The 27,959-nt window shown below is 41.2% G+C and overlaps 1 protein-coding gene across 13 annotated transcripts in view; it reads right to left on the bottom strand.

Moving 5' to 3' along the window:
- arvcfb (ARVCF delta catenin family member b) overlaps positions 1-27,959 on the bottom strand; it is a 250,929-nt gene that overhangs the window by 179,941 nt on the left and 43,029 nt on the right. For 12 of the 13 annotated variants that reach the window (XM_005936879.3, XM_005936883.3, XM_005936880.3 and 9 more), the window contains exon 2: positions 13,398-13,482. The gene's annotated coding sequence lies outside the window, so the exon portion shown is untranslated. Of the gene's footprint in view, positions 1-13,397; positions 13,483-26,859; positions 26,994-27,959 lie in introns of those variants that run through there. The other variant, XM_014338263.1, reaches the window with a different exon arrangement.

Here is a 27,959-nt window from a genome sequence, read left to right as displayed (position 1 = left end):
TGCTTTGTTGGTAAAATTTAAAATGGATACTATTCTGATCTTTTATCTACAAGTTCAAACATAAAAAGGGGCAATAATTGTTCTGCAGAACTGTAACTGATATATTAATATGTATATTGTTTAACTTTTGACACATTTGACCTTGATTGTTTTATATTCTGTTTTTTAAATGTCCTTCTCCTGTATTTATTATATTTATCAGTTCAATTTTATTTACATCAAATCACAACAACAGTCAGTTCCCCTACAATAATAAAGAGAAAACACCAACAAAAAGAAAACTCCTCATGAGCAAGCACTTGGCAGCAGAGTGAAGGAAAAACTCCTTTTTAACAGGAAGAAACCTCCAGTGGAAGCGGGTTCAGGGAGGGACAGTTATGGGGGGGCGATAGTGGCTCAAGAGTTGGGAGGTCGCCTTGTAACCGGAAGGTTGCCGGTTCGAGCCCCGGCTTGGACAGTCTCGGTCGTTGTGTCCTTGGGCAAGACATTTCACCTGTTGCCTACTGGTGGTGGTCAGAGGGCCCGGTGGTGCCAGTGTCCGGCAGCCTCGCCTCTGTCAGTCCGCCCCAGGGTGGCTGTGGCTACAATGTAGCTGCCATCACCAGTGTGTGAATGGGTGGATGACTGGATATGTAAAGCGCTTTGGGGTCCTTAGGGACTAGTAAAGCGCTATATAAATACAGGCCATTTACCATTTATATGGGGAAGAGAGGATAGAGACGAGACAAAAAACACACTGTGAGCCAGAGATTAATAATAATTCATGATCAAATGCAAACTGGTATATAAAGACAAAGAGTGAAAGGAGGTGAGTGAAGAAGAAGCACTCGGTGCACCATCTAGCAGCCTAGGCCTATTGCAGCATGATTAAAGGACACCTGAGCCAGCCATAACTATATGCTTTATCAAACAGGAAAGTTTTAAGCCTAATCTTAAAAGAAGAGAGGTGTCAGTCTCCCAAATCCAAGCTGGGAGCTGGTTCCACAGGAGAGGGGCCTGAAAGCTGAGGGCTCTGCCTCCTTTTCTACTTTTAAGTACCCTAGAACCACAAGTAAGCCTGCAGTCTGACAGCGAAGTGCTCTATTGGAGGAGTATTGTATTTTATTTAGATTTTCACTTATGCACGTTTATTTCAGTCACTCTTTGTTGCAACTGTCTGGAAGCTTCGACTGTGGTCTTAAAAAAACGGAGGCTTTCTTCGCTTCTACCTTCTTCACAAATGTTCACCGCAGGAGATGAAACTACAGTGGCAAAGGGACTTGTGTCAGGGGATCTTATGCATGTTAGGTGAATGTGGTAACCTCTACACTATGATAAGGGCCTAACGTTTTGTAGGCAGTCAAACACCCTCCAAAATCTTCATTAACGTGCTGCGTTTTATCTATGCATCATCAGTTTTTTTGATAAATAATAATAATACAAAAAAGCAACTAGTTAATATACATGTAAATCAACAGACACATTAACCATTGACCCTCATGTCCTGCATGTAGACCCCCTTGCAGCTTTCCTGTTTGTCATCATACTAAGCTATGCACTTTGCCACTGCTGGCCTCACTATGCTGACAAGAATAGGCTCCCCTGATCCTGCCGTAGTTCTTCTGAACCTCAACTTTACACGTCCACGAGGAGATGTGGTCAATCGTCCCTGACCCTCAAGAAATTGATTTCATGGAGTCCGGAGACTCTTTGAAGTTTAGGCTGTTTAACGGAAAAAAGGTTCATTGATTTATTAATGATGTATTAAAGCAAATCCACCTCTTTTATTAGAAAGGACACATTCACAAATGTAGCAGCTCGTAAACTAAGGAGCGATTTTCTAAAATAATAACCAAAAAACCCCACCTTCATCTCAGTGTCCCTGAACAAGCACAATTTCTAGTTTACACTGCCTCTACAACTGGGCGAGTCCAGGCCCTCTTCCATATAAATCAATAACAGCACTCAGACAGCCTGTGCCTGAAAATGATTCGCAAAGTTCAACAAACCTAATGTGGGGGAGCTTATTGACACTGTAAGCACCGCAAGCTTGCAAACAGTCCGAACATGGTTTCTAGTGTTGTTGACTAGACCACAGAACTATTACAAACCAGGACGCTTCATATGTGCATGAGCTGGTATACTGCTACCTGTAAACACGACTTTTTCTTTCACCAAGATAGTCTGCCATTTTCCAACCTTTTACACACAAATTTCAATTCTCACACTCTTATCATCTTACTTAACAGCTTGGGCCTACTTTAAAACAACAAACTGACAAGCCAAATTTAGGTTAACACAAATACACACTTACAACATCAGTTTTCCTTATTATGCAGATGTTTCTCACATCTATTAAAACTGCGACTATGTAAACAGTTTTATTTTCGTAAAAAACTGGTTCACAAGTTTGTGCATGAGAATGTCCTCGAGTAACACGACTGAGACGCTAATTACAGACTGGAAATGTTTTATCCACATATTCTGAAATACTGCGCTCTCATTTTATAAGATTATCAGTGTGTCTTTGCCTACAAACCACATTAAATATACAGTGTGCTTCAGACCTGTAGACTCTTTACCAGAGAACTGAACATTGTTATTCACCTCACTGCCTTTCTGCTCTCAAGCTTTTGCAACAGGGTCTTTATCTTATTTACAGTTAATTCAAAACTCAGACACAAGGGGTTTAACTGCCAAACAAAGCCCGGCTACGTTTTAAATATATTACAAAATCTGACCAATAACATTTTTAATTAGATCATCAGCCACTCCACTCTGACTTACTTTTAGGTTGAATGAAGAAGAATGAATATGGCACTTATTGTTTGCTCTTTTTATTGCATACCAGGTCAATACTATTCTGCTCGTCTTTCTGGACACTTAAGCATATATAAACAAGCTTTGCATGAATAATTCAGTAGCAGTAGTATCATCCTGGCCTGACTTAGAGCATGGGGTTTAATTGCTGACCTGTCAACAATAAAAGTCTGCTGGATATAGAAACGCACTGAATACTTGTAATGTTTTGCAATAACCCCAGCATGTAAAACCACTCTTACATTGACCAAAAAGCTTCTGTTTAATATTCATCAGGGTCTGTGCTATGCTATAACTGGTCTTATATGAATACAGCATACAGGATGTAGCCCTAAATGTCAGGATTAAATTACACGAGTGATCATAAAGTTAAAAGCTGCCCTCCTCAGACATGCGGGGGTTACCATGTGGAGGCATTTGTATACTTCTTATGTATGATTACAAATATAGATTCTCTACATTCACACAGATTTTCTATATATACATATATTTGCATGGCAAAATGATCTCTTTATTATAGGCTGTATGTGGGAGGAGAAGCCTCCGGTCAGAGGTCTGTGCTGAGCTTCTTGTAGCTGCTGTCTAATCTACCATCACCTCCCTTAAACAGCATGTGCACAGCTTCACTCCAATGCTGCGTCCTTGAAAGTGCGACTCTTGTAGAATGGAAAGAAGATGGAAAAGAGGCAGAATGGAGCAGAGGAGGGACGAGCAGAGGAATTATTCAAACGACGGTTAGATTTGTAGCACCAAAAAGCTCCTCATTAGCATAACTTCAAAACCTCGCTGCTCCAGTCTTAATAATACATGCGTTTTGAGCCTCTTCGTGAATCACCTCACACTCTGTAATACTGCTGTTTTTCTATTTGTTATGAGGCAATGGGATGTGGATTGTGTGGAGGAGAAAGGCAGGGGGAAAAAAAAACAAAAACCACACTCTTCCTCTACCCTCGCCTCGTGCATTCAGACAGTGGGACATCTTAATCTTTGGTTTATTAAACATGGCCTTGCGTCTTATCAGAGAGACAGACCAGTCATACCAATTAACATTCCAGCACAGGGTTTCTGCAGCAGGAGAACAGGAGGCCAATCTCTCGTCCTTCCTCTCACACACAAATATAAACACACACTTACACAAACAGTATAGAACGAATGCTTGAACACATACAAAGATAAATTTAAATAAATTTAAAACATACATAGAAATCACAGGGTTCAGCTCACAGAAGAGGGTGATACTTCAGTGTCAAGGCTACCATATAACAAGGAACTATATAGCAGCGGGCTGTATCTGGAGATGATATGGGCAGAGTGAGGACAAAGATGTTTATTCTGGCCTGGATTCACCGGGTCATCCCGTCCACAAAGTAACAGCAGAAAAGGGAAACACGTGGTGCTTAGGACTGCTAGTGATACAGAGACAAATAGTCTGAAGCTTTCAAGCAAATATATTAAATCTTAGTGCATCACAATTCACATCTAACATTAGCAAGACACATGAGTAACAAGTGATAGCTATGCTAACATCATGTCAATTAAGTTAATCATCTGTATATACAGTCAAGTGAAAAACACATGTAAAAGATCCAGTGACTTGTAGAAGCATGTTTAGTAGAAATAACTTGAACCGATCATTTTCTGCTTGATTTCTCTGTCATGTTGTTGGTGAAATTTTAGCCTCTATTTTTTACAACATTGCTTCATTTCATTGAGGTCTGTGGGCTTTCGTTTATGCACAACTCTCTTAAGGTCACGCCAGGTTGAGGTCTGGACTTTGACTCTGCCGATCCAACACCTCAGCCAATCCGTCTTTCTGCTGTAGAGTTACTCCTGTGCTTGCAAGACCTAGCTTGTGGGCCAAACTTTAGCTGTTGGACAGATGGCCTCACATTTGACTTTAAGAATACAGAAGAGTTCATGGTTGATTCAATGTCTGTAAGATACCGAGGTTCTGCGGCTGCAAAACAAGCCCAAGTCATCATCCCTCCACCACCGTGATGTATGAGATTTTTGTGCTGATTTGCTGGGTTTGGTTTTCTCCAAATCTGAAACTGTACATCATGGCCAAACAACTCCAAGCTGGTCCCTTCCAAAGGACACTGAAGTCTTGTGGTTTGTTCAACTTTGCAAACTTAAGCTGTGTTGCCGTGTCTTTTTAGAGACAACAGGTGTTCTCCTGGCAGGTCTTCCAAAAAAGCTATACTTGGTCAATCTTTTGTGCTTTCATGAATTTTAACACTGAAAATCTTATTTGAGGCCTGTAAAGACTGACATGTAGTTCTTTGTTTGGTTGGTTGGTTTTCTTTGCAGTTTCTTTGAGTATTGCACAGTTTGACTTTAAGATAAATTTGCTGGGACTACCACTCGGAAGATTGTGGCATTGTGAATGCTCCAGACCACAAATTCCCAAACTTCTGCTTTTATAGAGGTGCACACACTTGCTGCTGATCAATTACTCATGTACATTTGATTATCGCCACCGTAGAGTACTACTCTCATAATGTCTTAAATTGTCAGTAATTGTCCTTATAATGGTCCATGATTCTACTTATTTACTGCTACGTTTCCTCAGACGACTATATCAGAATGACTTTGACAGTGCGTCCACGTTGAAAGACATCCTTGCACAGATAAACAAAGCAGTGTTCATGGAGGACTGTGCCAGTGTGTAGGTCAGCCAGCAAGTTGTTTTCATTATAGCAACTCTTTATTAGGTTAAACTGAACCAGAATTATCTTAAAATCCCAAACCATGAGTTACATAGTGCATGATTGCAGTTATTGTATACTACCACACACTTATTTTCATTCATTTTCATCAGATTGGTTCAAGCATCTGATAAAAGTTTGCACATTCGATAATTTAGATTTGCACCAAAACGACACCCTTAATAAATTAAATCATCGTTTAAAAACTGCATTTTGCATTTATTGGAACTATTTTTGTCTAATTTGTTTGCTGATCTGAAACATTTATGTGTGAGAAATGTGCAATAAACTAAGAAATCAGTAAGGGGGTAAATATTTTTCTCATGGTGCCGTATCTCATGTAACTGACATTCTGAAGTGAGAATACGGTAACTTGACTTTTCCTCAGTGCAGCAGAATAACAACACAGCGAGCCTATTAATTCAGAGTCTCTCCTTTGGCACTTAAGAAGGAAAGGCTTTGGCCAATGTCCTCATATATCATTTTTTGTCATTTTTGTTGTAACAGGCAAAATGAAATTGCAGCATTAAAACAGAATTAAGGTCTCCGCAGGGCTGTAGCTATAATAGAGAATTCATATAAAGTGAAGGCAGTGCAGGCAAAAGAGGTCAAAGACTGAATAATGAATCTAATGAATGGCAAATTAAAACGAGGGTTTTTAAACACAATCCTTTGAAATTTAAGATGCTATTGGTGTTGATAATGGACTTATAAACTACCTTTTCTCTGCTGTCAAGAAGGAAATTTCTATGCAAAGCTTAACAACGGACAATGTCACCAGATTCTTACCAAAGACTACAGAATGTATTTAGCAGAGTGACTAGTAACAAAACAGGACCTGAAAGCTTTGTATGCTGCCAGTTGGGCCCATTACTGAAACTCTAAACTACACTATATGTGATAATAAAGCACTAAGCTCCACACAAAGCTACTACCAAATCTTTCCCTGACTCCGTCAGTGTGTGAGGCCGTGAGTGCGCAGTACCCATCAGCGAGGCATGAAGGACAACCAGTCGTACACACCACACAGGAGATCCCCGGATTAGTCATGCTCGCCAGCTCTCTGCTGCTGCTACCCTCTAATGCATCAACGCCCCGCATCCAAATACAGTCTCAAAACATCACAGCAAGGGCAGCATCACAGTGCTTCTACAACAGCTCTGTCACAGCTTGCGCTCATAGCTAATTATTGTTGCAATAACAGCTATCAACGTGTATAAAGCATGTAAGGAGTGCCTGACAGTGTGTGGAAAATGCTTCACGGGGACATGAACATGTATTTTCTTACTAATAGGCATTGCAGTTGAGTTAAGCATTGGAACATCACAATGATGCTGGTTGTTTACTCCACCTTTTTTAAAAGCAAAACTCTGTGAAGCCTTACACCTTTTAACAGTGCTAACTACTGCAAACTGGTTAGCACCGATGCCCCACAGAAAAAGGATTCTGGCTTCAAATCTCCTGGTCGGCTGTCCTTTCTGGGTGGAGTTTACAAGTTCTCTCTCTGCCTTAGGTTTCCTGCAGGAAATCTCACCTCAACCTGATGCTCGGCACAAATCTTGCATCTAATTTGTAATGTTAAATAATTTGGAACAAATTACTGTACAAATTATGGCCAAATACTTATATTGCCGGAAGGTGTGTAACGAATCTGTTGACTTATTTGTGCTCCACCATTGAGCAGCTCTGCCATTAATACAGTGTTAAGTGAAGCGTGTACTGTTGCCTGCACACAGTGACAGCAGCATGGTTAGTTAGATGAGGAATTGAATTTTAACCAGCTGGAGTCACACAAGAGGAATGCATCAAGACAGCCATAAAACTGCAATAACATGTAGTCAGTCTGCTATTGCTTTGCAATTGACAAATTGGCAACTGCATGCAATTTGCCACTGCAGAATACAAGCAGCTGGCAACCACTTGAGTCGAGGCTCCTATTGCAAAGAGACGTGCCATAGGTGAGTTGCACTCATCAGTGCAGACTCAAATTGAACGCAGTACAGTAGAAATCTGTGTTTACACATTAGATGGCAGTTTTTTGCAAAGGTCCGCCAATCACGCCACAGCCACTCCTCCAATCAGGAGGTTGGTGGATGCTGGTTCCCTGGTTTCTCCATGTGTCAAAGTATCCTTGGGCAAGATATTAAACCCCAATGCATCCATTGAAGTTCGAGTGTGTGTGAATGTTAGTTGAAAGTGCTCAAGTATAGTTAAAAGCTGTGTGATTGGATGAATGAGACTTGTAGCAGAAAGCACTTTGAGTGCTCTAAATTGAGTAGAAGGGTGCTTTATAAGTACCAGTCCATTTACTATTCACCAATCTGTCTGAGAGTGACTGCAGTCAGTCCGAGTCGGACCGGGAGACAGGTTGCCTCCCATTAGATGACCTGTGCAATCACCTTAAGATCAACTACTCGCAGTCAGTCTCTGATAGAAAAAAATAGTGCTATCACTGAGCAGTTACCAGTTTTTGCTAATCGCAAAGAGCTTGTGTTATTTTGACTATAGTGTGATGGAGCCATAATTCTCCATTTCAGATTTCGACATGGACTCCAGGAATCCTTCTCCTATGTTGTAGTCCTTTGAAGTGTGCTTGAAGGGTACAGTGGTAGTTTGTGCACTGTGAGATAAAGTTTCTGAAGAAGAATAAGACAGCTTCACTTACCATCTGAAGTGGAAATTTACTTTGCTGTGACACAAGCAAACACAAGCAGTCTCACAGAAAATGCCCAGTGGACTTAAGGTGTTGAAAGGACATGCATGAATGCTAATATTAATATACATCACCAACTTCTCTGTTTAATGCTAGGGAGCTGATCACTAGTGAATTTAAAACTGTTGAACAAACCTTTAAGAGATGTTATCTCTGTTACCAAAAGTTCAAGGATAAAACTACAGTAACATACCACAAAAGTACCATAGAATTAAAAGTAAAGGCTCATATTGTAAATGCACTGTCATTAGGGAGACATGTTCACTTCATGTACGTTCCCTGAAAATAAGTGTAGTGTGTTAGCATGCTAACAAATTACAATAAGGTGCTAAACATTTTGTTCTAGCGTGCAGACATTATGGCATTTAATTCAGATAGGTAAAACCATGACTAGAGAAGAGATTTTAACACAGACGGGCTTTATTGTGACCTTTTTGCCAGCAGACTAAAGTTTTCCATAACAATATCACAGAGGAAACTAAAGACAGCAGCCCTCCTGGGGTGGCACTATAATTTGTGACCATTTAATAAAACACCCACAATTGTCACCCAAGAAGCAGCCCACTGGAGATAAGTGCATGTTCTCTCTGGACTGCTCTGGAAGATGTAATTATTAGCGAAAGTGCTATACAAACCGACTAAAATGGAGCAGTTGGTCCCAAGGTATTTCCACAGTGTTATTAATGTGCTGCAGTGACAGAATGGGAATATAATAAATAGCATCAGGTTGAATATGCAGTAGATACACAGAAATTTTGGCTCCAGCTAAACCCCACCACATTCATATTTTGGGATTCCGCAAATATGAGCTCTACACACCATCCATATCTTCAGCACCACACTAATTTTTGTTCAAGTCAAACATACAATCTAAGAAGCCTGAAAAACCTCTTGTTTTTTTCACCGTCAAGTTCTCTGCTGCAGCTGAAATGTTGGAAATGGCATGTTATGAGTATGGTCAGCCTCATTACTGTGGTAAATGCAGACGCGAAGGCTTTATCATTACAACCTGTAATTTCCTAAAAAGATTGCACATTCAGCTGTGGACTCGAGTTGACTGCATGGCTGAAAACCCATTTCGCGCTCTGTCTCAACCAATTCATGGTGCCAGATCCAGTCATAAAAAGCTCTTCTCACTTGCCGTACATTAACTTATTAAAGTCATCTTTCGTCAGACCATTAATGTGCCTCCAGTGCATAAAATGATTAACAGTGGCTTCAGTCTAGTTCTGGCATTGAATGAATCAAAGTGTGCAATAAACATTATTTGAACGCTTCCTGAAGCGGAGGGGAGAGGATGTCAAGAAATCATTTCAGTAACAACATGGCCTAAGTGTCACTTGGGCTAGCAGTTCTCTTGAGCAATTGTTCTGATTAATCATGTAAAAAAGAAATCTAATGTGAAAGAAGCACAAATAAACGTGAGAGTGGGTTTCATAAAAAGCACGATTACCTCTAATAAATACTCCTCTATCTCAATTCTTTGGAAAACTGAGCATACTGGGAATACTGGCCTATGGGCCAGCAGTTGCTCTTCCTTCAGATAAAAACAAAACACCAGATTCTCAAAGGTGTCAGTGTGAAAGAGACAAAAAGATGGGGGGGGGGGAGAGACAGAAAGCTGTTGAGTTCAGGCTGTGGGCCTGTTGGCCCTTAGAGATGGGCTGTGTGACTGCTGGCTGATGCTGTCTTATTAAAAGTCCTCCTCTGCACATTCAACAGCACTGTCAAAAAAAGAATCTTCAAAACTTTGTTGAAACAGTTGCTGAATTTCAGGACAGAGCTGAGCCAACTTATAATGTCTGCCATAAGCATGGATTTTAAGCTCAATACTTAGCTCCGCCAGATACCACTAAAAGAGAAGGAACCCTTTGACTCTGCACTGATTGAACAGGTATTTGTGAGGCTTATTCTCTCTCCCAGCCACCTATTTTTAGTTACTATGCTGTACTAGTATACATAAAGCTAACCAAGCAGTATATAAGCAATTGAAATCATCTCCGGGGGCAACATAAACAATATACACATTAAGCCATAGTCACACAGGCCTAAAGACTCATCAGACACCATCTGGTAACCACAGGTTTAGTGGGAAAATTTGGAATTCCCAACTCATCGACCAGCAGTTGCTGACTGAAATTGGTCTCAAAAAGAAAAGCCACTCAGGGTTTAGTATCTTGGCCAAGGATACTTTGGAGACTGGAGATTGAACTACCAACCATCTGATTAGTAGATGACCTGCTCTTCCTAACGAGTGACAGCCACCCTCAAGACGAATGACTTTGTTTCTCAGCTGTTCTTAAATTTCTTTAGTTTGTGGCACAATGTGATGCTTTTTGGGATCGTTAAGCCTACGCCACCTCGTCAGACAAGTTCAATTTAAGTGATTCATTGATTCAACGGGTCTGACAGTAATCAGGCCCGGGTGTGGCTTGTCTCACTGAACTCGGATTTCCCCAAAAAATGTGATTATCAATTCTGTAGATTTGTGATTTAACAGGGGTTTCAACTGTTGCACTTTGTAGTAGAAACATTGACATGGTCATACATATTCAGGGATACAGTGATTTTGTTTTCAAAATTTTCAATTGATCCTGGAGTCCCACATATAGAAATAACTAAATTCCCAAAGCTCAAGATCCAATGAAGTCGCCTGTTTATTTGGCCCATAGTCAGACCTCTTCAAATATTTAGTTAGCAAGTATATGTTTCAAAGAAAATGAGAAACACCTGAGAAGGTGATAAATGACTAAAACACTCTGAGAACGCAAAAGGTAACCTTCGGTGTTCGTATGGTATGCGCCGGATTGTGGATGAAATCCAGTAGAATGACGTTCCTGGTGGTAACACACATTCCAGCCGTGTATTCCAGCCTTAACCCTAACCTTAATCCTAACCCTAACCACAACCTTAATCACGTTAGATAGTGTTTTCCAAAGCGATTCATGATGAGAACGTAAAATAAATGTACATGTGTAGATTGAGTCCAAACGGTTCTCATGTTTCCTCCTTTTTCCGAACGCGTGACATAGAAACGTGTTGGGTTACCAACGATTGGTCACATAGCTTAATATGTTACGCTTTGGGAGTGAAACGTGTGTAAAACTTTGATGAAGAGGCAGTGCTACATGAAACAGTAGCACCTACCTGCTTGTGATACAACAACATTTATAAAGTTGCAGAGACTCTACAGACCGCAAATGAAAATGCTCTTCAGCACTCTTCACCACAAATTCAAAAAATTCCACATTATGCGATTACCATTACCGCATTATCATTACATTATTATAGTCCCACTTTTCTGCCATACACCAAAGTTTAAATCACAGAGCTCAGGTCTGGACAAGTCAATTAGTCCACACAAGCCATACACGAACAGTGACAGGGTACCGTAATTGGCCCCGTGCCAGCAGATTAATATGTGGTCCTTTTCTACTAAAATGGTCTTTCTTAGTGAAGCTCCAGAGAATTAATTAAACCGATGCCATTTTGAGGAGCCAAGGACTTCCGGATAAAATGACCTTGATATGAAAATGGGTCTTATAGACAGATAACTACACTGACCTTATGTCAGTCCACTTAACCTTCTCAGCCCTGCATTTATTCTGCACGTTTTACATGGTGAACCTGTTGTACGCTGACATCCTCTGCAGGTATGGCAAGGGCTGAGGTGGACATTATTTATAACTGAAGACCAAATGCTTTAGTTTTACTGAGAAAGGTCACACTGAACTTGTTATTTACAAAGAAAAATCTCACTGCATCAGTTTTTGTCCCGTGGTCATCACGCAAGCTTTCCATAAACACAAATGAGAAGTTTCGCGTCGGCTGCCAGTAACAAACAAGAATAAGAGATTAAACGGCACAAGGTGCACTTGATTATTTTAGTTGCTATGCAACTATAAAAAAGAAGTGCATGAACTGCAGGGTGCTTAATGAGCAACTGAGTGTGTGTCCCTGATTTCACCTCTTTTGAAACCAATCTGCGATAAACAGTGGGTCCACAGATGGTCACTTATTACCACCTGCATGAATAATAAAGGAAAAGGTTTTTAGCACTTAAAGAGAGGGACAAAAATGAAACATTAAATCAGAAAAATAAACACTTCGCCCCTCTGCAGGAATTCTAAAAAGATATGATACTGAGGTATCATTGAGTGGTTCTCTCCCAGCAGTCTGTTCCTGCCTCTCAGGGGAATAGTAGAAAAGGTACCAATTGAGGCAGAACCATAGCCCCAGGGGGCAGTGGAGGTGGCTTAAAATCCCCTGCCAGTGCTTTCAATACCGGATGCCGGAGCCTGGTTGACTTTACGATTTTGCGTAATTTTGTTTTTGGCTAGTCTTTATATCTTCTTCTTGTCAGGTCTTAAAGCTGGTCTCTCATCTGAAGCCAGGATAAAACTCGTAGTTGAGGTGGGCAAACACAGCTCCGGTGATGTACTGCTCCCCCAAGAACAGCCAGCGCAATAGCTCAATCCCATTAAAAAAGAAGTACAAGATCAAGACAGAAACAAAACATGACCTGGACTTGGGATATACTTTGTATTCATTCACACTACACAAATGCCCCGTTTCAGCTGCCAGAAGCAAGATTAACCACAGTATCAAAATGGAACAACAGACGGTTGCTACTCAGTGTTCGAGTAAATCAGCGACTAAACAGAGTCCTCTTTTCAGAGTTAGCAAAGAAAGTCTGACCAATGTTTTTCTCTTCACTTCTTTTTTTGGGGGGAAGGGGATCTTAACTTCCACAAATAGGTTCAACTTCAGTTTACAGCTCCTAGGAAACCAACACCAAGGCCTTAATTATTTGTCAACTGCCAACAAGGCATTACTGTATCTATCTGAAACAAGAACATCAGTACGTTAGAATACTCAAAAAAGGCTGTCAAATGGAGTACTTGTAGCATTTTCCTAGGATGAATTCAAGAAAGCTAACTAAGATATATGTAAGAGGAGAAATTTTGTCTGTTCCTGTATAAAAGTGCAGCCCTACAGACCTGGCAGACAAAAGAAGTGTCAACAACTTGGATGACCCAAACTTTAAATTAGCTACATAAACTGCTTCTTTGATTCTGCAGATGCACTTTAACATTGTCTCATAACGTGTGCTGCACCTGTTGAAACCTCTGACAACAACATATATTACAACTGGATTGCCAATAGCATGAACTCACCTTTGGCTGTGGCGATAGACCCATACAAATATCAGAGCAGGCTGACATTTATCAGAGCAGAGTCACAACTCTTGGGCTGCTGTACCTGAAAAACAGATTAAAGACATTTCAGAATTGTTTGAGGACTAGACAAAGAGGATGAATTTACAAGAATAAATCCAAAAATATGTTTTACCTAAATGGGGACAGATAGCATCTATATATAAACCCATAAAGAGCATGGGTATGTTTCCAAGCAAATACTTCTTCTTAATATCTTAGATATTGTGGTTGGTAAGCCACAGTTACTGCGGAGAATATTTCATGACTTAAATTACTGCAAGAACTAGAACAATGAACTGCTGTACAGTCAAGAAAAGGGATATCTATCATTCTATCATCTATCATATAGAGATTGTACAGTCATGTGTAAAACAAAGTCCTCACATGACTCTATGCAGTCAAAGACAGATGGTAAACTCTACAAAGGCAGACGTTTTGAACGTTTGTAGTCTGGATCATTTAGGCGTGTGTTAACACCAACCCAAAGACAGATGCCGAAGACATCAGCAATGATCTGAGAGAAGCAATTATTGCTGTCCATCAATCTAGAAAGTGATATGACGCCACCTCCAAACATTTTGAAGTCCATCACTCTATAGCAAGAAATTTATTCACAGGTGCAAAACATTCTAATCTCCCAGGAGTGAAATTCCCAGCTAATTCAGCCCCAGAAAAACAAAAAACCGAATCTCAGACTCTACAAGCATTAGGTAAAAGTTGTGTATAATGGTACAATTAGAAAAAGACAGAACAAATATGGCTGGTTTGGAAGAGTTGCCAAGAGAGAACATATTCTCTTTAAAGCAAACATGGCAGCACAGCTTAATTTTGTAATGCTGCACCTAAACAAATCATCCAACTTCTGGAATACAGTCCGTTGGACAGACAAGACCAAAGCAGAGATTTGCTTGCCCAAAACTGGGTCTTACAACAGGACAATGATGCATAAATGAATAACCACAAACCTCAATGAAGTGAGTCGGTGCTGTAAAGAAGAGTGAGCTAAAATTCATTCACAATGATGTAATCAAGGCTGATAAAGTCATACTACTTCAAGTTATTGCTTCTAAAGGTAGAACCGGAAAACTTAATCATGGATTGCACTTAGTTTTTCCTGTGAGCTTTCTTTTTCCCATGGCAGTATTGGTCACCTCAGATTGGACCTTCACAGATATCTCTATCTGCGTTTCCATAGTTGCATCAGAAGAACACTGGCTGATATAATGATATGAGAACGACGTGTCATGGCATTTGGTTGGGCTCCACTCAGAGATCAATGTGCAACTGTAGTTCTCTGTGCATTTTTATCAACCGAGTCATAATAAGGTTTTTGCCTTATGCATCAAAAGGGTGAAATACTGCTCACTTGCATTTTTCATTTACATACAGTCCTGAATGTAGCCTGACACATAATCATTTTTTGTATGTACCTCCCAATGCTGCAATATTTCATTTCAAAGTGACACCCCACCCAAATCTCACATCTGTTGGCTCATATCCAGAAGCTGCTGATTAAAGTCCTTCTAGTCAGTTTCCCTGGTCAGATATGCAACAGTAATAATATCAACATGTCTCCTAGTGATGCAAAGAAAAGAGACAGAATGTCAGTGTTGATCTGCAGGTATCAGATTTAAAATATTCAATCAATAATGCCTGCCACTCTCCCACTAGTCTCAACAGGAAGGCTGCTGAAGCACCTTTGTGTTAGAAGCACACAGTGGGTATAAGAGGGAGACAGACAGCGGCATGGAGTGGTGAGGCTCATGTCTGTTTGGTCAGAGGGGTCAGACCGTGACAAGATGCTGACACAGAGGAGGATGCAGCTGGGAACCTGGCATACCTCTCCATCCTTCCCCTTCTAGTCTCCTCTCACTCTAAGCTCTTTAATTTGCTCAGCCTTCCACTTCTGTGCAGATTACTGGAATGTTACAGTAAATTAGCCAGCGTGCTTCTGCTCTTCTCATTTAGATCCTGTCTTTGAACTTCTACAAAGTCATAATAAACAATCCTACATTTTTTTTGGTGCACTGCAGAGAAACAGAGGCACATCCAACATTAAACATTTTCAGCAAATAGCACAAACCTGTCTTGTTGAGACTGTGACGACATTTACAATTCCTGGGAGGGCTGCAAAGGAGAACTGACAGGAGCGCTTGCAAGCGGCGGCCTCATTCACTGGTACTGCTCGTTCTGCAGGATCTTTTATGTGACACCATTACAGCTGGAGATTTTTTTTTCTTTATTTTGTTTTGGGTTTTTTTTTTAAACAAAGGGGATGATTCACTACTTTATGAAAAGAACAAAAAAAAATGTTCAACAGAGCAGGAAAATAAAGACTTAAACTTCCTTTTCAAAAGCCCCGAGGGGCAGATTAGCTAGAAACAACGGCATCACGGAAAATGGATCCAACAATCAGCAGCAGCACTGGGCTGAGTCATAATTTATTACTCGTGCACGCTGCACGGTAGCGTCTGTTAGTGTGAGTCTCAACACTGGGCATCACACTCAAAATAGATTCAAGAAACTGGAGCTGGGAGACTGATCACATTACAGCATTGTTGGGCTTCTACGACTGCACATGACATCTTTGACTGGGTGGTGTTGTTTCTTTTTATTGTTGGTGGAATAGTGTCTGGTGCTCGTGTATCATTGGCCTGGAATCATTGCCTTTGCAAAGCAACAGCTTGCTATTAAAAAAAAAAAAAAAAAAGGCTGTCATCTTTAACCACATGAATAAAGCAAGGTCCCTGTAGTACTCAGGTTTTAATGAGCAAAAAAGTACATATGCACGGGGCCTTTGACTTGTGATAACAACAGGGAATGTAGTTCTATTTCAGTGACTTAAAGTGGTCAACAAAACTCAACCCTGCCTGCTGTTTTTTTTCCCTATGTCACTCTCTCTCCTCTCTCTTTCTCACACACAGCACACACACTGTAGTCACACAAGTGCAGCTTCTATAAATAGCAGGGAAGAGTAGGCGAGCGGGGGCTGGGAGTGGCTTTTACTGGGAATATGATCGATTAAAAAGCAATTTGCTCCTCCGCTTGGCCCCTTCACTCCTAAATGACAACCCCCAACCCCTCCCCCCTCCATATGATGCTGTCTTTCCATCCCCACCCCACGCGCACAACCTCTACTCCCAAGCCTAAGCCTCGGTCACAGTCTGATGGGCACCATGAAAGCGACCAGCCAGAAACATCTGAACAGCCCCTGCTGGTCTCAGAGAAAGTTGAAACTTTGTTCTAACATACAGAATATTTGAGCAAACTTAAACACAGGCAGGAGGACACACTTAAGGACACTTCACTCCATAATCCATTTCACAAACTCCCTCTTTTGGTTCTGAGGTGCTATTTTTGCATATCGATTACTCCAGCCTGCACTGATCAGGAATAACATTATGACCACATGCATGATATTATGATGGTTCCCCTTTTGCCTCCTAAACCCCACTAGACCACTGAAGGTGTGTTGTGGTATCTGGCACCACCATCTGGCAACAAATACTTTAAGTTTGAAAGCTCAGGGGTTGGACCTCCATGAATAGGACTTGCACATGCCACAGATGGTTGATTGGATTGAGATCTGAGGAATTTGGAGGCCAAACAGGTCAAACTTTTTGTTGTGCTCTGCAAAATGGCTGTGCATGCCCAAAGCATCACACTCCCTTCTTTCTAAAGTGCAGTCTGGTTCCAGGTATTCCCCAGGTAAGCAAGGCACCCAGCTATCAGTGTCATTTAAAAGGAAATGTGATTCATCAGAACAGGCCACCTTCTCCCTTTGCTCTGTGGTCCAATTCTGAGGCTCACGTGCCCGCTGTTTACGCTTTTGGCAGTGGACAGGGTTCAGCATGAGCACTCTGACTGGTCCGAGGTTATGCAGCCCCACACACAACAACCTGCGATGTCCTTTGTATTCTGACACCTTTTTATCAGAACCAGTTCATCTCTTGGATTGGGTCGTACAGGCCACTCCCCTCATGCGTCATGACCCTGTCGCTGGTTCACCACTGGTCCTTCCATGCTTGTGACAGCACCCACCTCTCAGCAGAGCTGCAGTGTTAGCTTGCTGCACATGTCTTCTGGTTGACAGACATAGCAAAGAGAAAACAGCTCCTACATATAAATCTTCACATTGAGATTTGTAGATTTTTTTTATTTTTTTAAATTAACCTGTTCATAATTTTTGCAAAGCACAAATCCTGCAGAATGCTTTTGGATGCTCTTTATTTTCTGGCACCAGAAGGCAATCGAGAAACACGAACGGTTCACACCAAACCAAGTTAATTACTCTGTTTCAGGGTACTCCTTCAGGTGCATTGCACTAACACCTGCTATGCTACAGTACAACATGCAGTTTATTCGACTGAATGGTGTAAAAGAAGATCTCCTTATGTCAGACTATGTCTATCCTCAGAATTAGAAACAAATATAACTTTAATAGATTCTTCTTGGGAGTGGACCCGCTCTCTCGAGAACACATTTCACTCTTAAAATTACTTCTGAAAAGGTTTCCAATCAGTTGTTAAATCATTTTTAAAAAAATGTTTTTTAGATTTCTAAAATTTAAAATGTGCTGCTTGTCAGTTTTGTGTGACTGTAAACCAAACAAACTTTGACCCTCTGAAATATTATGATGTAATTTTACATTTCTAGGCTTTTTTACAATCTTCTTACATTTTACAGTTTAAATTATCTATCAGCTGGTTGTCGCGGATTAATCATTAAAAATTATGGTCTAAAGAGGCTGAACAGTATAGAGTCTGTAATACAATCCCTGGCTTCCACAAATACTATGTGTATGAGATCACCTGTTGGAAATAGCGGCAGGAGTGAAGATAAAATGGAAGAAGGGCATAGAGGAGAACAGGCAGCAGAGTCTGGCTGGTTGTGAGGAGACTGTGTGGCCGGCTTTGGAGAACTGATCCATTGGTTATCTTGCTGTCAATATTAACAGAATACTTCGAAGAGAAACAATTATTTCAATAAATCTTAACAAAAAATTTTAAACTATGTGTTCTGTACACACTCACCAACCACTTCATCAGGTACATCTGTTCAAAAGCTCTAACTCAAATATGCTATCAGCCAATTAAATGATAGAAATTGATTGCATTTAGGCCTGCAGATGGCCAATAAAACCTACTGAAGTGCAAAGTAAGCATTAAAATGAGGAAGAAAGGTGATTTAAGTAACTTTGAATGCAGCATGGTTGTTGGAGCCAGTGTGCTCTGAGTATTTCAGAAACAGCTGATCTGCTGGGATTTTCCCACACAGTCATCTCTGGGGTTTACAGAGGTCTGAAAAAGCAAAAAACGTCAGTTCTCTGAGAGAAAAAGTCTTGTTGATGCCAGAGTACAGAGACGAATGACCAGACAGCTTCAAGCTGATAAGAAGAAAACAGTAACTCAAATAACCTCTACAATCAAGGTATGCACAAGAACATCTGGAGATGGACTGCAGCAGTATTCATGTCGGTTAAAAAAAAGCTAAGGGTAAAATTAACAATGACTAACACTGGGCAGTGCTGATTTTCTAACACTGGAATATTTATAATAATAATGGCATTTATATAGCGCTTTTCGGGGCCCTCAAAGCGCTTTACAATTCTACTATTCATTCACTCACTGGAGGAGGCAGCTACAGTTGTAGCCACAGCTGCCCTGGGGCAGGCTGACAGAAGCGAGGCTGCCATATCGTGCCATGGTGGCAGGTGAAGTGTCTTGCCAAAAGACACAACGACCGAGACTGTCCGAGCTGGGGCTCGAACCGGCAACAAGACGAACTGCCAACTCTTTGAGTCACGATCGCCCCGATTGTATTTCTAACATTTTGAGTTATTTTCCAGTGTTAGATAATCAGCACTGCTCAGTGTTAGTCTTTGTTAATCTTCAAAACTGACTAGGTTACTTTTAAAAATATAACACTGTCAAAAGTGTTCATTTAACACTCAACAGTGTTGTATTTAACACTCAGAGGAGTGGACCCATATACACACTCTCTAGTGTTAATTTAACACTGGAGATTTTGCTGTGTACCAAGGGTTCAGGCTGCTGGTAGTGGTGTAATGTTTTGGGGGGGGGCATTTTCTTGACAGACTTTGTGCCCTTTAATACCAACTAAGGATCATTTGAATCCCACAGCCTACCTGAGTATTGCTGCTGGCCATGTCCTTCTTTTTATGACCACAGTATTTCCATGTTCTCATATCTGCTTCCAGCAGGATAATGCACCGTGCAACAAAGCGCTAATCATCTCAAACTGCTATCGTGAACATGATGATGAGTTATCTGTAATGAAATAGGCTTCACGGTCACTTGATCTCAGTCTAATAGTGCACCTTTGGGATTTCTGGAACAGGAGGTCATGGATGTGCAGCTGAGAAAACTGCTGTAACTTTGTGATGCTATTGTTGTTATGGATCGAGGTCTCTGAGTAATGTTTCCAGCACCTTGCTGAATCTATTTAATGAAGGTTTAAGGCACCTTTGAAGGCGAAACTAGGACCAACCTGGTACTAGACAGGTGGACCTAATAAAGTGACGAGTGAGTTTGTGTATTAGCCCAAGCAACAGCACAGGTGGAGATTATACGGCTAAAAACACACAGTGAATAACACTAACAAGAATTTTCTTGAAATTTGGCTTCATCAGATAAAGAGTGGTAAATTCTGAGCTGAAAATATCAACCGCAAACAAGCCAACAACCTCCTAAACAGACCATGAATGTGGTACACAGGGAGACAAGAGTCGTCACATCTTTGATTTCTCAATACAGGCTTCAAAGCTGCAGCTCATCCACTTTTCTGGCCTTTCAGAAAAACTTGCAAAGATTATCCTCACTGTCTGCTGCTCTTGGTCACTGCAGGGCTTTGCTTCATGCTTAGGGAAGGTTAGCCAAGGCTGACAGATGACGTAATCTAACGTGGAAGTCATTAGGAGAGAGGTCTGGCTTCTTTATCAATGGCAGTACCCCTCACACACACACTGGGAGGGGTGGGGGGTTAACAGGAGTGATTCTGTCCAGACTGCTCATGCTCCCACATGCAGTGTTAGGAAGCCTAATGAATAAATCCATGCCAAAGTCGTAAACATTGCTCATTTTTTATGTTAAGGTATCATTTATCATTTTTAGCATGTGCTACTCTTCACTAACCTCCTTCCGTTCTGTGCAAGTAAAACAGTAGTTTGACAGGTTGGGAAATATTTGTTTCCCCCTGGTGTTTAGTCTTTAAGCTGAGCTAAGCTAATGCTTTCTAGCCCCACAGGTCGTAAACAGATGGATGAATGATAATCTCATTCAAGTGTACGATTTAAACTCTTCACTGTTTCTATAGACTAACAAATGAGGAAGCCTCAATGCATCACTTATGTAACGGGTGCTGGACTATAATGCCCCAAACAGTAGCCTTTAACGATGTCTTCTGTTACTGAATCAGTGACCTTGCATGGTTTACCATAGGTCACATGACTTCAATGCTAATGGGATGAAGACATATAGATGGGGGGCTGCAGTGGTCTTAATAGATTTCAACAGGGGGAAACAACTAGAATGTAAAGGATCTTTGCAGTTGGGGGGAAGGGAGTAAATCCATCAGACCCACTTGTATTTTAACCCATTCTCACTCTCTGACTGTTATTCATATGCATGCTAATAATAAGGAACAGTTTCTAAAGCCCAGGTAGAATAGATTTTTCTCCAAAATTACTCAGCTGAGGCACAATGAAAAACTCGTAAAACTGCCTCAAAGGCTGAATTCAATGGTTTTGAAGTGAAAAAGTTTCAGTCGTGACTCCCATCACTGTGGAAAAATCACTCTCTGTAGACTACAGATTCTTAAATTACGGAACATATTCAATACAGGTACTTTTGACTTTATGACCTCTTGTCTCCCGCTCCATCTTCACACATAAAATGTTCTTTTATCTTCGCTACATGGATTAATAAAAAGCAATTTGCTTCTGTTGCAGAAAATCCTTAAAATACTCATTTCAATTTTCTGTTCTTAAAATTAACTTCTTACGTAACGGCCTGATTTTGATCCCACTGTCAATGTAAAAATAATGCCTCGTCTTTTTTTTTTTTTCCAATCGGTCTAACAGCAACTAAAGAAAATTACACCCTGGCCCCATAAGTGTCGAACCTCGCATCCAAACAGTTTGTAAAACGAATACTGCCAGAGACAACTGTGCACTTGATATGATTTTAAAACCAACATTCCCTTGTTAGGGCTTATGGATTGGCCATTCTCAACTCTCCCTTACACCAACACACACACGCACAGCTTTCTCTGGCACGAGTAACGTGTCAAACAATAGTTGCCAAGTCTGCTGCCTGCAACAAAAGATGGAAAGAATTAGAGAAATGGAAATGGTGATTCAACACTGTTATGAAAACCGGAGCACAGTGTGCTATGAAAGAGTAAAAATCCATTCACACAGACTTAATATGCCATTGAATCTCATCACTGCCCCGGCCCCCCTATCTGCAGCACTCACAAATGTTAAACATTATGCACTGTATTATCCCAAGGTTTTTACACACACACACACACACACACACACACACACACACACACACACACACACACACACACACACTTTTTCCCTTTGCTGACTGCCTTCATACATTTACGATTTGGTATTTAAATGCAAGGTCATCCCTACTAATTGGAATTTGTCCTAAAAGCTGCAGCCAAACATAAATAATATCAACAAAAGATTATAACCCAGAACAAAAGTCATCATTACTTCTTGACCTCGCTTGAAAAATCTATACTCTGCTCACAATAGCAGACATATTGCACCAAAAAAACCCCAATAAAAAAAGTGTAAGCTGATATCGTGTCCCAAACACTTTGCAAATTCAGTGCATTTTGTTCCATTTATATCCTCCTCTCTACACCACACCTTTTCTTTAACATCCAACAAAGTTACACTTTACTGACTTCTCCCAAAGGAAAGTGATAGTGCAGAACTTTCTGACATCAAGCCTTCAGCCATATAGCTGACTCTGGAAACCATCCAGCAGCTGTAAATACCTGTGCAGAAACAGCAGCGAGCACTGCAACGCTACAGAGATTGGTATTCAGAACGGCGTCTTCCAAAGATGAAGCCGCATAAAGGGTCCAAACTAGAACAAAAATGTAAACAAACCACGCTGGGCCAACTCATGTTAGATTAGCTCTGTGGTGCAGCAGTTAAGTAAACTGGCAAAAGCTGCTCTGCAAATCGAATGATAGAGTATATAACACACACATATCGATATTATATATATCTTTTGTTATTTTTAAGTAGACTTTGTAGCAGAGGACAAGGCGAAGGCTGTCAGGATGTAAACAAAGAAAAAAGAGCGAAGCAGCAGAAAGAAGGCAGAGTGACAGAAATCGGGCCCAGCAGCTCAAAGTTAGCTGTGAAATTTTATCCTTTCAGGACCGACTTCCTTTGTAGCAAAGCAGCCCAAACCGGACTGTAACATATGACAGAAGATGCATTGCAAGGGTTGTCAAACTCTTGATGAACGCATAGGACGTTTCTCAAGTAATGAGCCTCAGAATGGCCAGAACACACCAGTGCACACATGCAAACAGACCAAGACCCTGTTATTTTGTTCAGTCTAACATCACTCCTCCACAGCAACACAGAGCTACCCTTGCCTGTTTGCAAGCAGAGGAATATATCTTGTTGGTGTTATATCACACACATTAACTCTGACCAGTTTTAAATGGTTTTGCAGGCTACCACATGAGCGAAGCTGAGAGATTCAAACATGAATCGTGGAAGATAAAGATAGAAACTACCAACAGTGAGGGGGAGAGCAGAGAACAACGGTATGAAATAAAGATACAGAGAGGATGAAGGAAGTGTTGATGGGGATTTAGGGAGCAGCAGTGGACTTCTGCATCTTGTGGTAGTCCCTCACGAGGGAGTTTTGTGGCAGGCTGGCTGACTGCGCTGCTGTCAAACAGCATCAATGCTCTCCTTCTCTCTGGAAACAAGAGTTGTGGTTGTTTATCCATCCAAATGCAGCAAGACTGCACACTTGCTATCTACCCAAATAAAACTCACATTTGACAAAATCTGTTGTACAGTTAAATATTCAAAACTACTGTATCCCTGACATCAGGAGAGCCAGCTGACTGCACAGATAATGTATTTAAGGCTAAGCCACATCAGCTCTAAAAGTGTAAAGTTAAACCCACAGCCTCAAATCTGCACTACTGACTTACGGGAGAAGAGAGAAATAGAAAGTGCAACACAGAGGACGCTATCATAGGTTTTTAGCTGTGGTCCATCATACAATTTGATTTAATCCTTCCGTGTCCAAGGATAACTGCTTATCTTAATCCTACGAACAAAATGTCAGAGGGAAAATGGCCCAGTGGAGAAAACAGAAAGACAGACTAGAAACACCATGGCTGCCGTATAATTTGGATGCAAAGTGCACTTTCTTGGTGTAAACTATGTGCATTACTATTGCTGAAAATGAAAATTACAAGATTGTGAAGGCAACTGTCATGCTTGCTAATATTTCCATCTTGACTAAACATCTAATACTGAATTCTTCTACAATGAAAATGTCTTCACCATGCATTACAATAACCCTGCAATTCACATGCCTGATCTACTGCTGTTACTTTAAGGTCTGGCTAACTTCTCTATCTTATCCATTTCAGGGTCATGTGGGAGGGCCGGAACCTATCCCAGCTGTCATGGGGCAAGAGGCAGGGTACACCACAGACAGGTGATCAGACTGCCTCAGAGCCAATAAGGACAGACAACCATTCACACTCACATTTACACCTACGGCCAATTTAGAATCAGCAATTAAGCTAACTTCACTAACTGTGACTGTGAGAGAGAACCCAAGCTGAAATCCAAATTCCATGCACCACATAAAGCCAGGACCTTAAGTAGCTAATTTCTATTTAAGGAAAACTAGTCCATGGTTCCTTTCTTTACACTGTCTTGCAACCTAGATGGCAACCATGTAGCATGGAAAACATACAACATTCTTCAGCTTTCTGACCACTGTCAATACACAGTGCAGTATGCATTTTTTCATTTAAAAAAGCAAGTCTAAAGCTGAGTTCAAACAGAGGCTCCCCTGTCACACATCACTTTGAACCACTTTGTTGGTCACTATTGGACATTTCAGGCTTCAGTTGAGAAGTCATTCCTCTAATGTATTTACCAGCATCCTGTGCCTCCTCATTGGGAGTAATCTCAATTGTTTATCACATTGTTGAGAAAAAGTTTAAGTCAGAACCCTCCCACTTCACAACACCATCATTTTTTCCACCCAAATATCATTGACTATCTGTGGTCTCGGGTAACCATATCACCTTGAATAGCTTCCTGTGTGGCCTAAGTGCAGAACTGCATGACCCCAGCCATGGCAGTTATGCTACCACACTTTCAAAATTACAGTATTTTTCAAACAGGCTGTGTTACACCAGGATTTCACCCATCAGTGCTGAGGTCTTCTGCTCATCAGTGAACACCAACTTCAAACTAGAGCATAACTTGAAATGCAATCTATCTGCATATCTGCATGCAATCTATTAAGCATACATGGATGAACGGGTCCAAATATTCACAGTTAGTGCTAAGATACCTCATTGGCTAAATGCAGGCCAACAATATTGCAGATGCAAATTGCATCAGAGTGATGACGTTTGTATTAAAGTCTAACAAAGGCAAACAAAAATGTGTTTGTCTCTAATAGGCAAACTCTTTCTAACTGATTTTAAACGCATTTTTGGATTTTCTGCATTTCTGCTGCTTCTCTCTTACAAGGCGTTTATATCAGTCATTCACTGGGAAACATAATATGGGCGTCCAGTCTGCTAATGTGTCCTTCGGCAAGTCATTAGATTTCCACAATGTCAACTGCAGGTGACTCTGACATCTGACCTTTAACAGAAGCTGCCATAGTGAGTGAAAGTGCTTTTCATTAACTGGAATCTTATGCGATTAACAACTTGCCAGGAAGTTGACTGCTTCCGATTAGACTGCGTACAATTTGGAGTAATTTGTCTTGCTGTTTGCCATTGTTGTCCCCTCCCCACCTGTTACATTCACCATTTACAGGAAGTAAGCATTCATGCTTTGATTAACAGCTCCTCTCACATGTGGATGCACAATGTGGTGCCTGAATTCAACACACAATAGACGAAAATCACGCTTTCTTTTTTCTCTTTTTTTCTTTCACCCTGCTGGTAGCCACATGGTTCTGCTGCTATTCACTGCCTGATTAGAGAAAAATGATTTATTTTACCTTGACTACCAATCATGTTACAGCGCCATATGGCAAACGCATTACATAATTGCTTACTGATCGATTTCGCCAGCAGCTCAGGTGTTTGACTTTTCTGCTTTAACATATGGCAAAATAAGGGTGCTGTGGTTAACGTAAACTGAAATTCTGCAGCTCTCCAGCTCACATACTTCTCATTTGCACATATACCCACAGCTCAGCTTACTTCAGAGCTTTGTATCTCTTAGTAGGTGCGTGTGCACCGCTGTGGCTAATTCATCTCATTGCCTACAATCTTTTAAACAACAGGGAAGCAGAACAAGTGACTGTCAACTGCAAAGTATCGTACAGTAAACCAGACGTAGCCCCTGGAAAAGCTGCTCTGTTGTCTCCAGCAAGACGGGGATAAAACATAAAACATAATGCGAGCCACTTAATTTACGATGGTGAATTAATGGGTGCTGACAAGCTCAATAATTTTTCAGACGCAACAGATAACAGTTATAATCATCAGCCACGGAATCAAGTAGTCAGTGAAGAGACAGGGTGTGTGTGTGTGTGTGTGTGTGTGTGTGTGTGTGTGTGTGTGTGTGTGTGTGTGTGTGTGTGTGTGTGTTCAATATTGCATTCTGGCCAAACCAGGTCCCCATTAATGGCGGACCTTGCGAGTTAATGTGATATTGTTTAGTTTATTACCGTCCAATGTCTGCCAGGACCCAGACTACAGAGAGCTGGGTCAGAGCCAGCACTTGCTCCTTCTCCTCTCTGCGCCTTAACAAAAACACGTACAGCACAAGAATCTTTTCCTGAACCGACTGCACTGTCAGAGTACAAGCTGTAGCCATGCTCAGCCTGTACTGTGATTCATTAGCCCCAGTCGTTTAAGCCACTGATAATCACTTTTTACATTGTTGATGGATTAACAATAAAAAAAAAAAGATTTTAAACGAGAATGTTTTTAACAAAGTGAGATCCAGAGCATGCATCCTGTGGTAGGTGCATGATTTCATTAGGGATTTGAATGGTGCTTCACTCCAATAAGCTGAAACCATAAACAACACAGAATTTCTCTGGGCATTAACAGCAGGGCGGTCACACAGGAAAACACGCTACCTCGTCTGATAACTTGTGTTATACAAACGGCATGTTTCAGTGTCTCTTACTCTTTCTCTATTAGTGAGATAGTCGATGTTGTGGGAGAGCACAGCTGCCCTCTATGGGTGTGAAAACATACTGCCAACCTCCTGGCAGAGAGGCAGCCCTGATTTCTTCTTCTGCTGCTGCTGCTGGATCATGGCTGGAAGAAACGGAGAGGTGCTATTGTCAGAGCTGAGGTGTTTAACACTAATTAGACGGCTTATCTTGCTAAATTTGCGTCAAACATCGCTCCAACAGCATGGAGACATTTTTTTTAAAGGAGGATTTCTAGGCACAGTACAACCTATTTGGCTCACTTGGAATGTGAAGCATCTCTCATCTGTTCACATCATTTTTTATGCTTGTAGAATATACCTCCCACCCCACCTCAGCCTGCACTCCTCCTGTATCTCTGGCTTTCGAATTCCATACTTTTGCATGCCAAGTTCAATACAACACAAGGGAAGGCTGTGTTTTTCTTTGCTCTCTCCTCTGTGCCCCATGCTATCTGAGGACACAAACCATAAACAACAAGGTGGAAACACACAGGACTGTTCTGGCAACAGATTTTATAGAGCGGGCCCAAACAAATGAGGTCTGCATGTACGCTGACTGAGCTTCAAAGAGCGTGTGGAGGCCGCAGTTCATATTTCCAAGCCGGCTGGCCTCTCTCTGCTGCACCACAGAGACCTCTGGAGATGTAGGAAGCATGCTGCTCTGAAGGAAAACTGTGCATGAATCCTTCCAGCCACTCAGAGGCCTTCTCCCTGATCACATTCAACATGTTGTGATCTGTGATCCAGCAAAGACATGAGAGGATGAAAGGAAGACGTAAGATCTCCGACTCTGAAAACATTCATTATCATGTCAAAGCCGGTCAAGTTGTGGTTTTAAGAGAAAATATGCGGTTCTTTTTGCCAGGAAAAACACTTCCAATGGCAGTCGATTCTGGAGGTCTTAGTGAAAACGAAAGAATAAGACTGTAGCTCGTTTTTCAGTTTTGAATGTTCCTGTTTCCAGTGCTACTCTTCCATTGAAAGTTGCTGGTTTGGGAGCAATTTCAATAGTCAGGAGCTCACTCTTGCATTACAACAGAGGTTCCCAAAGTGGGGGGGGGGGCAGAGCT

Source organism: Haplochromis burtoni, unplaced genomic scaffold (genome assembly GCF_018398535.1).
Source record: "Haplochromis burtoni strain Fernald_Lab_line unplaced genomic scaffold, NCSU_Asbu1 Contig_226, whole genome shotgun sequence".
NCBI lineage: Eukaryota > Metazoa > Chordata > Actinopteri > Cichliformes > Cichlidae > Haplochromis > Haplochromis burtoni.
Note: the sequence above shows the minus strand (reverse complement) of the source record. Positions and strands in the feature narration are given on the sequence as shown.